The sequence below is a fragment of the Elephantulus edwardii genome, unplaced genomic scaffold, assembly GCF_000299155.1.
Source record: "Elephantulus edwardii isolate Elephantulus edwardi_28Jun2011 unplaced genomic scaffold, EleEdw1.0 scaffold00111, whole genome shotgun sequence".
In the NCBI taxonomy this organism is placed as follows: domain Eukaryota; kingdom Metazoa; phylum Chordata; class Mammalia; order Macroscelidea; family Macroscelididae; genus Elephantulus; species Elephantulus edwardii.
In genome coordinates this window covers 3157490-3168831 of record NW_006399861.1, presented here as the reverse complement: position 1 = coordinate 3168831, position 11342 = coordinate 3157490, and the positions used below count along the sequence as shown (strand labels likewise).

Here is an 11342-nt window from a genome sequence, read left to right as displayed (position 1 = left end):
ATTAATAAATGCTGCTTAATTGAAGAAAGTATATATTAGTTTGCATGCAAAATTCACATATATTGTGTTTTATTTATATACATTGTTTTGGCATGTTGAAAAACTCCCAGTACTTCATTTCTTACTTAACAAACTTCACAAAGGCATAGTTCCTTCTCCTTGTTTCTGTGACTTCCAAACAGAATCATGTGCCTTTCTGTTGGTCAGAAGGAATACCATAACTGTGTGTCTTTCTAGCCTCTTTTCTTCTAGGACATATTAACTTGAGGACCTAGCATTTAAATGAGTAATGCCTGATATAAGTCACTGATAAGACCTTGAGTTATTTAAATATAAAGCATTAACTAATTCTTTATATTTTTACCCTGCTTCTTTTCTTCGTCCTGGCTGTCACCACACTTCTTGGAAAAAAAAGCCTCAAAAACAATAAATATCTCATAATCCATCTCCACATTCATCCTTTACTTTCATGGCCTATTTTTCAAAGAAATAAGCACTTGATGTAGAAGAAGATCTGAATTTTCTGGTAATAGGCTTAGTTCACTCCAGACAGCTTGATGATTGATAGAAACTTAAAAGAGTTTAAATCTCTTTTGGCTCATATTCATCAAAATGTATATTTTTCCTAAAGTGAATATCTGCAAAAGAAACAGCATTAAGAGAAGAAAAGAAAATTGCTCGTTGCTGTGAGAAATGAACAATAATCTCTTTATAGCAAAATAATTAATAGTCAATACATTGTTGATATACTAAAATGACATTTGCAGAACTCCTTTTTTTCATTGTTTTAAATAGTCATTATTAATTATGGCAAACACCATGTTATTTAAAAAAGTATAAAGTCATATAGTGGGAGAGCTACTGTTTTAAATGCATGCAATATTTAACAGAAGGGAATCCTGAGACAAAGTGATTAAGTGTTTGGCTGCTACTCAAAAGGGCAGCTGTTTGAATCCTCCAGCACTTCTTTGGGAGAAAAAAAGGTGACATTCTATTTCTGTAAAGATTATAGCTTTGGATACCTTATGGGGACTGTTTTTCTCAGTCCTATAGAAACTATAAGTCACAATTGATTCAACTGCAACAATTATTGTTTTTATATCTAATACTGATTTTAAAAGTATCACACACTAGTCTAGTTTTAATTAACATCTTCGAAGTACTCTAACTAGCAGTGGTTTATGTGTCAGCATAGACCTGGATTCCATAGTGTTTTCAAAGGCTGATTTTCTCAGAAGTTCATCCCAGGGCTTTCTTTTGAGGTGCCTCCAGGCAGATATATCCCTCCAATATTTCAGTTAGAACCTAAGCTTTTTAAACCATTTGCAGCATCCAGTGACTTTTTTTGACCCACTGATTTTTTTTTTGTGGCTTGGTGCCGTTGAGTTGAATAAGGCTCATAGCAACCCTGTGAACATCTGAAACCTGTCCTACCCTGTGCCATCCTCACACCTCCTGATACACTAGAACACATTGCGGCAGTCACCATGTCAATCCACCTGGTGGAGAGTCTTCCCTTTCTTCACCAACCCTCCACGTTTCCATCATGTCCCTCTCCAAGGAATAGCTTCTCCTAGCAACATGACCAAAGCATGTGCGTGAAGCTTTATCATCTTTGCCTACAAAGAGCACTCTGGCTGTACTTTCTCCAAGACATATTTGTTTGTTCTTTTGGTAGTTCATGGGATATACAGTATTCTTCAACAATACTACAGCTCAAAGATATTAGTTCTTCTTCTGTCATTCTTATTCATTGCCCAGCTTTCAGATGTATAGCAGGTGATTGAAAAGATTGTGGCCTGAATCCAGCACACCTTAATCTTCAGGATGGCATGTTGATTCTCAGTAAATTGAAAAGCTCCCTGTCAGAAGAAATTCCCAATATAATATACCTCCTCATACCACCTCGTTGATTGTTAAGATTGGCTTAGAGGTGAGAGCTGATTGTGGAAGTAAGAATAGCTCAGACGTGGGTATTTTACTGCCAACATGTAGTTTGAATTCACCAGATGATCCATGAGAGATAAATGGACAATATTGTACCATGCTACTTACTATCACTGAAAACCTGCTGGAAGCTCAGCTATAAGTCAGTTCTAACTTGACACTACACAACAACAACAACCTTGAAGAATTACACTCTTAAAAAATGTACTTATGAAAACACAAAAGTCTGGAAGACATAACTGTATTTCACAATTTTTAAAATAAAATTTGAGTATCTACTATACGCCAGATACTTAGCTTATGTTGATGCTTCATTATTTAAGAAGACTATGAATCTTTAAGGAACCCTGGAAGAACATTGGTTAAGTGATTGGTTGTTATCTGAAAGGTTGGTTATTCACACCTACCATCCACTCCATAGAAGAAAGATATAATCTGCTTTCATAAATACGTACTGCCTTAAAAACTCTTTGGAGCAGTCCTACTTTGTCTTATAGACCCATTGTGAGTTAGAATTAGTTCAACCAACAGCAATGGTTTAGGTTTTCATATTTTTTGTATTAATATGTAGTATTTAAACTGTATAAAAAAAAGTAGCTAATTAGATTATTTGCATAATCATTTATATCTCCATAATTTACATAATTTTGTTGTTCCTTTTATAAAACTGCAAAAATTTCCAAGCTTACAAGAACATTGGCTGATTTAAAGTTCTCAGCTCCTTTATGAGCTAGATATTCAGCAAGTAAATAAAAAAATAATCAGAGTTAAGCTGCTTTCATTGAAAGAGTGCATGCAAATTGTCACACCACCACAGCCCCCAATGGATTTAGAAAGCACTCATGGGCACACTGGGGGATTGTTTTACTCTGTGAGTTATAATAAAAACAGGGCGGCAGTTGGAGGTTTGGTTATACTGTGACCACATTCTATAAACTCCATCCTTGATTGTCTCCCTCTCTTCCTTTTATCACTCCCTTATCTATTAAAATAATCTCCTGGAGAACTATTTACGTATAAAGTGAGGATGTTTCTGTGGTTGTGAATTTATAGGAAAAATATGTACTGTTTCAGTCCCTCAGCATTTTATGAAAGAAAGGATTGCAAAACAGAGTGTTATGTGCCCTCAAGTTGCTTGTGACTCATAGTGACCCTGTGTACAACAGCTCTGAACCCTGCTCTATCCTGAGCCAACCTTATTGTCTCTGATACACCTACCCCCATTACCCCAGTCACTGCATCAATACGTCTTATCCAGGTCTTTCTCTCTTGAGCTGTGTCTCCACCCTTACATGAATGATTGAAACTGATCTGCTTTCACAGAGAGTGGTAGCTGGCCAAGTAGAATGAAAGAAAGCCTAGAAAAACTGGCACTCTTGAGAGAAAAAAAGAGACTTATCAGCTCCTTCTGGAAAAGAATAACAACTGAAACCCCTGAACCTTGAGGAGCATGGGTTGTTTGGGGATGAGAGGGAATGGTATTGGAACAAATTCTTTTATGAGGGATACTCTGAGGAAAGAAACACAATAATGTTGTTGTTGTTGTTGTTGTTGTTGTTAGATGCCATCAAAATCTACTACGGCTCATCACAACCCTTTTAACAACTGATTAGAGCTTTGCCCTGTCTTGGGCCATCCTCACAATCTCTGCCATGCTCAAGCCCATTGTTACAGTTATTGTGTCAATCTACCACATTGAGGCTCATCCTCTCTTTTGCTGACTTTTACTAGGAGGATGTCTTTTTTCCCAAGAACTGGCCCCTCCTAACAACATACCCAAAGTTTGTGAGACAAGTTCCACTAGCTTTGCCTCTAAGGAGAATTCTGACTGGACCCCCTCACAGGCAGATTTGTTTGTTGGTTTTGGAGTCTCTGCTCAACTCTCTTTGCCAACACCACAATTCAGGGGTATTGATTCTTCTTCAGTCTTACATATTCATTTTATAGCTTTAAGATGCATATGAAGCAATTTAAAATACTGTGATTTGAATCAATTGCAACTTAGTCTTAAAACTGACATCCTTCCTCCTCATGGCTAGGTGAGTAAATGATTCATGATAATATTGGCTAGTTTTTCTATGTTGCAAGATTTAAGTGAATTTAGTAACAATATGAGACTTTCACTACTAGCAATGAAATGGAGGCAGAGAATGCAGTGTATGTCCTGCATACCTCAGATTGGGGCCTAGTCAAGAACGGCAGCAACGAGAGCTGAGAGCCAGATGCATAAATGAAACAAAACTGATTTGAGGCTGCAGAACCACGAATCAGAGCCAGAGGCCTTACCTGAACTTGCTGAAGGATGTGGGGCAGAAGTCATAATTGACAGGACTGAGAGAGCATTGTTAAATAGACCTAGGCTGTGAAGCTGAGGTTCAAAGATCCTGCAAGCACACGTCAGAAGTTATCATGACTGAAGAATTAGATCCTTTTGTCAACATGAATTGTAATCTGTTAACTTCCCTTATAAATCCTATGAGTACATTTGCATGACCCAAAAATTATGAAACCCAATGGATGCCTTGGGAGGGGTGGTTGGCTTTGGAATTGGTAGAAGTGTAGGAGTGAGGACATGTCTGATCTCATGGAAATGGGTTTTTTTGATGTAAGTGTTGTTGATTGAGTTTGTAGCCCTTATGAAGTTAGTTAAGGTCAGACCGTTGATATTCTTAGTATATGTCTCTGTGATGCTCTCAATTCCCAAAAAGCAGTATGAATTCCTCTTATATTTTCCAGTGTTTCCATAACTAGAGCCTCCATTCCTCAAACTGCTTGGGAAATGCCCATCCATTTTCTTGAAGATAATAATTAACCTAAAGATGTCCTCTAAGATCCATCTAACATCAGCTACAATATCCCTAGTACCACGACCCCTTCCAAACCCAGCCTGGACTTCTTGTAGTTCTTTGTTGACGTACTGTTCCAGTCGTTTTTGGATAATCTTCAGTAGAATCTTGCTTGCATGTGAAATCAATGATATTGTTCTGCAGTTTCCACACTCAGTTGGTCACCCTTCTTTGGGATGGGAACAAATATAGATCTCTTCCAGTCAGTTGGCCAAGTGGTTGTTCTCCAGATTTCTTGGTGCAATCTGGTGAGCACATCCAGGGAAGCATCTGTTAGCTGAAATATGTCAATTGGTATACCGTGTATTCTGGGGACCTTATTTTTTACTATTTCCTTCAAAGTAGCTTAAACTTCTTCCTTCATCACCATAGGCTCTGGCTCAAATGCTATTTCATGAAATTCTTCTGTATATGCCAATTCCTTTCGATACAATGACTCAGTATATTCCTTCCAGCTTCTTTTGATACCTCCTCGATCATTTAACATTCTGCCTAAAGCATCCTTGATCATAGCAACTTGAGGTTTGAATTTGTTCTTCAGTTCCTTGAGCTTAAGAAATGCTGAACGAGTTCTGCCCTTTTGATTTTCCGACTCTAGCTCCTCGCACATTTCATTGTAATATTTTGCTTTGTCATTCCGTGATGCCTTTTGGAATCTTCTGTTCAGCTATTTAGTATCTTGAATTCTTCCTTTTGCTTTGGCTTCTCTACGTTCCAGTACAATCTTCAGAGTTTCTTCTGACATCCATTTTGGTCTTTTCTTCCTCTTCTGTCTTTGTAATGACCGTTTGTACTCTTCCTGGATGATAAATTTAATACTCTCCCACAACTCGTCTGGTCTTCGCTCATTAGTGTTCAAGGCCTCAAACCTGTACTCAAGAGCAATGGTGTCTCTCTGGAGACTAAGGTGTGCCTGATACAGGCCATGGTCTTTGCAATCACTTGTTATGCATCAGAGAGTTGGACAATGGCTAGGGAGGATAGAAGGAGAATTGACGCCTTTGAGCTGTGGTGCTGGAGAAGAGTATTTAACGTACCATGGACTGCTAAGAAAACAAACAGATCCATCCTAGAGAGGGTTAAACCAGGCTACTCCTTGGAGGCAAGGATTCTGGGGCTTTGTCTGACATACTTTGGACATGTTGTAAGGAGAGACAGGTCTTTAGAGAGGGACATCATGCTGGGTAGGGTGGAGGGACAGCGCAGGAGGGGAAGACCCTCTATGAGGTGGATTGATTCAGTGACTGGGGTAATCGGGATGGGTGTGTCAGAGGCAGTATGGTTGGCACAGGATAGAGCAGCATTTAGGGCTGTTGTACATAGGGTCGCTATGAGTCTCAAATGACTCGACAGCACATAACAACAACAACAACAAAGATATCCTTGGTCTGTGGCACTCTCTGACATTTAGTTCTATAAAGGAATTTCTACAAAGTGATTTTTTTAGATTACCAGAATATTGCAACTTGAAAAAAATTATTGATTTAATATCACTTACTAATTTTCCTAAGTAGCTCTAGTGACCTACCGGTAAGGAGCTGCACTGCCAAACCAAAGGCACACAGTTCAAATCCACCAACTGCTCCATGGAGAAAGATAGGCAGTCCCCTGCTATGCAATTTTCTGGTGGGATCAACTACGAGTTGGTGCTGACCCAGCAACACATAAAAACAACATTGTCTCCTACTGGACATAGTGTCATCATAAAGACAAAGTCTTTGTTTTCAAATTGTGACTTTTTTGAGAGGTGTATTATGATCTATATAGTGTCTGAGTCTAGCCGTGTCAACCAGTCTCCAAAATGGAGATAAGGGGCCTGCTCGAGGGCCCTCCAAGAGGTCTTGTTGACATTAAACATGGTTGGGTTTGTTTGTTTGTTTGTTTGTTTTATTATTTGAGCCTCTTGTTTAGTGTCGGCAAGGTCTCCTGAAGGGCTCAAGGACCTTTTGGAGAAACATTTTTCTAAGTCATACAACACTCTTTTCTCAAATTTCTCTACTGAGGTAATCTGGGTTTGCTGTGATGCTGAACCTTGTGCTATTGGGGTGTCAAATGCTATAATGATTGCCCATGGTGGACAGTGTTTGGTGTAGCTCCAAGTTTAAGACAGGTTTGGAAGCAGGAGTGGCATCCACTTCCTAAACCACCTGCCTCTGAAAACTCTATGAACTTTGAGAAATAACAATAGTTATTGAAAGGCTTCAGGTCTTTTGTTCATAGGGTCGTTATGAGTCATGATCCACTCGACAGCAATCAACAATAACATCAGTGTCTAAAATAGCCCATGTTGTTACTCCTTGGTTGATAAGATGGTGGGTAAATAATGGCTAAGCAAACTGACAAAAATGTCAACTGCTTGTGAAGAATGGAGAAAACTATGACCACATTTCTTTAAAGTTCAAACATAGCATCTCAAATACAGCAAGGTTTGAGGCTGGTACAGAACTGGGAATGTTTGGTTCAGCTATATATATGAGGTGCTGTTTCCTGGATTTAGATATAAATTAAAAAAATGATAAAAGATGGTAAAACTTAGTCTCAAATACTTTGGGCATGTTACTAGGAGAGGCATGTTCAGTGGAGAGGAACATCATGCTTGGGAAGATAGAGAGTTAATGAAAGAAAGGAAGACCCTCAATGAGGTAGACACAGATACTGTAGTAATGGGGTCAAGTGTATCAGAGATTGTGAGGTCTGCATGGGATAAGGTAGGGTTCAGAGCTCTTATTTATAGGGTCACTATGAGTCCTACTCAACTCAACAGCACCTAACAACAATAACATAGTTTAAAATTCTGATGGCTTAGTAGTAAAGAAGTGTGCTGTCAAAGCAAAGATACATGGTTCAAATCCACCAGTTGATCAGAGGGAGAAAGAAGGACAATCTTCTCCTATGCCATTTACTGCATCTGAAAAATCCACTGGAGAGTCAGCTACGGGTCGGTTCTCACTCGACAGTACACAAGAAAAGAAGAAGATGGGTTGAAACTGACACAACATATAATAACAAATTATTTAAAAATAATTTTTAAAAAGTCTTTTCTGTCAGCATGGAGAATTCCTCCCTAATGTCCACAGCTTCACGGTCAACACTCTTGGCACCAGCAGCCAGGAAATCAAAAAACGTATTGCGATGGGAAAGTCTGCTCTTAAGGACCTCTCTAAAGTACTCAATAGCAACGGTGTCTCTCTGCAGACGAAGGTGCACCTGATACAGACCATGGTCTTTGCAATCACTTGTTATGCATCAGAGAATTGGACAATGACTAGGGAGGATAGAAGGAGAATTGATGCCTTTGAGCTGTGGTGCTGGAGAAGAGTATTTAATGTACCATGGACTGCCAAGAAAACAAACAGATCCATCCTAGAGAGGGTTAAACCAGGCTACTCCTTGGAGGCAAGGATTCTGGGGCTTCATCTGACATACTTTGGATATGTTGTAAGGAGAGACAGACAGGTCCTTAGAGAGGGACATCATGCTTGGTAGGGTGGTGGGACAGCGCAGGAGGGGAAGATCCTCTATGAGGTGGATTGATTCAGTGACGGGGGTAATCGGAATGGGTGTGTCAGAGGCAGTGTGATTGGCACAGGTTAGAGCAGGGTTTAGGGCTGTTGTACATAGGGTCGCTATGAGTAGCAAATGACTCAATGGCACATAACAACAACAACAACAATGTCCACTGAGTTCTGGTGACCTAGTGTCAAGAATTTGCATAGCAATCCCAAAGGCATGTGGTTTGAATCACACCAGCTGCTCCATGGAAGAAGGATAGGCAATCTCTTCCTGCGCCATTATCTACCTCTGAAAGCCTACTGGAGGGTCAGCTGTGGGTCGGTTCTGACTCAATAGTACACAACAACAACAATGTCCACTAGCAAGAAGGGACACGAAAGTTCTTCTGGGGGATTCTGTGACATAATAATGCATCTTCAGTTTGTTGGTAGAAGCCCAGCCACCCAATCTTCCAGTCTCAGAGGCCATAATGTTTTTATTATGTGCCGTCAAGTTCCTGCAACTCATAGCGATCCATTGTGCACACCAGCTCTGAAGCTTGCCCTGTCCTGAGCCAGTCTCACTGACACCAACACACTTGTCCCCTTCTCCCCAGTTATTGTGTCAATCCGTCTCATCCGGGATCTTCTTCTCTTGCATTGTCCCTTCATCCTTCCAAGTATGATGTCCTTTTCCAAGGACCAGTCTCTCCTGGCTACATGGCCAAAGTATGTGAGATGGACCTTTAAAATCCTTACCTCCAAGGAGAAACATGGTTTCACCCTTTCCAAGACAGATCTATTTGTTTTCTTCATGGTCCATGGTATGTTCAAGACTCTTCTCCAACACCACAAATCAAAGGCATTGATTCTTCTTTTGTCATCCTTAGTCATTGTCCAGCTCTCTGATGCATAGCAAGAAATTGCAAAGACCATGGTCTGAATCAGTGAAGTAAAATATGATCGGTTCTCACCTGTCAGACTGACAAAAGTGAAAATGAATGACAACACATTCAATCAACAAGGCTATGAGAAAACAGCTGGTATCACTAATTCTTGGGGAAAATACAATCTACTGACCTGTGTACTGAGCTTTGGTGGTCTAGTAGTAAGAAGTTATCTGCATTGCTGAAGGTGTGAAGTTTGAATCCACCAGCTGCTCTGTGTGAGAAAGATGATCAGTCTCCTCCCTATGCAATTAACTGCCTCTGAAAACCCACTGGAGGGCCAGCTATGAGTTGTCTTCAAATTGATGCACACACAACAACAACCTACCTATTAACAAGAAAGTCTGACAATATCCAACAAAACCACATACTCTTTTATCATTTTAATCAGCAATTTCACGTGAATTTTGCCTGAGGATACACTTCCAACAATACAAAAAATTCTTACAGCTTACATGGGCTCTGGATAAGCATCATCACTGTAGCAGAGAACAAGAACACTAGGGCTGAGGTTTCTTTTCAGTAACATCATCTGGCATTCATCAGAAAAATAGTAAAAATGTAAAAGTCAATAATTTTCCAGATTTGAAAGCAGGTTAAATCATTGAGATTTGAATAATCACAAACTTGGCCGCACCCTTACAACAGAGGGTTGGGGTACTTTAGAACAAATGGCTAATAATTGAATCATCAATTGGAATATGAAGAAGAAGTTAAAGATAAAATATGCTATGAGTTTTAGTTGTGACACTGTAGAGCCGGCACAAGGAACCCAGCAGCTTAGTGATTAAGAGCTAAACACAAAAGATTAGTAATTCTAACTCATCATCTGCTCCACAGGAAAAGGATGTGGCACTATGCTTTGAAAGGTAAATAGCTGTGGCATTGTGCAGTCAGAAAAGACTGCAGCCTTGGAAAGTCTGAGGGGTAGTTTCTACTCTGGCCTGTAGAGTTGGTATGAGCTGGAATTCATTTGATAGCGGGGGCTTGATTTTTGTGTTAGCTTTTCCCTTTTCTTAAAGTGCTGTCACATAAATAGATCAGTACTTGCTAGAAAAATTAGAGATAGATCCAACCACATATTAAAATTTAATACATGATAAAGGTAGTGTCTCAAGTCAAAGGGGCAAAAAATAGACTTTTTAATAAATGATGCGGTATGGTAGGCTTGCCTTTTGGAAAAATAGAAAATTATATCCTTATATCACATCATACACAAGACCAATCTTAAAATGGGTCAGAGAGCAAAATGTAATAAATATAAAACCTTTACAGATGCTCCTAAAAAGGCTTTCACACTCAATTGCAATAAAGAATGAAGAAATTTCACTTCCTAATAGTTTTAAATACCTTGAACAGAAATTCATAAACAAAGTCAACAAGCATTTGTCAAACTTAAAGAAACTATTTTCAAAGTAACATGTAAAGAGCTTATATTTCTAATATATAAGAATTCTTAAAAATTAAACTAGAGAGATATTGGTAGAAAAAAATTGGAAAAGAAAAAATTGATAGAAAAATATAAGTTATTTGATGTATATTAGTCTAAATAAGGGGGAAAATATTTAACTTATTCATAATTATAAAAACTTTAAAATGTACAGCTGTTTTTGTTGTTCAGTGCCATCAAATATACTCCAGTCCGTAGTGATCATAGCTTTAATCTTGCCTGATCCCACAGCACCCTCACAGTCTTTACTTAAACCGTAATCGCTGTGGCAATTCATCTTGTTGAGGGTCTTCCCTCCTGTGCTGACCTTCTATTTTTCCAAGCATGATTCCCGTATCCAAAGAGTGACGTTTCCTGACAATATACTCAAAGTATGTGTGAACAGGACTTACAGTCTTTGCTTCTAAGGGACACTCTGGCCATGCTTCTTCCAACATGTATTTGTACTTTTGGTAGTCCAAAAAGAATATTCTTTACCAACACCACAATTCAAAGGCAGAGGTTCTCCTTCAGCCTTGTTTTCATTATCCAACTTTCACATGCTTACAAAGCAACTGAAAATTCCATGGCTAGGGTCAGGAGCACCTTCATTTTTAAACTGACATCCTTAATTTTTAGCACTTTAAAGAGACCCTAAATGCCCATCAACAAATAAATGGGT

General features: G+C 39.1%; 1 pseudogene; it reads right to left on the bottom strand.

The window, feature by feature from the left end:
* LOC102865022 overlaps positions 1-9763 on the bottom strand; it is a 44570-nt pseudogene extending 34807 nt beyond the window's left edge.
* Positions 9764-11342: the final 1579 nt, after the last annotated feature.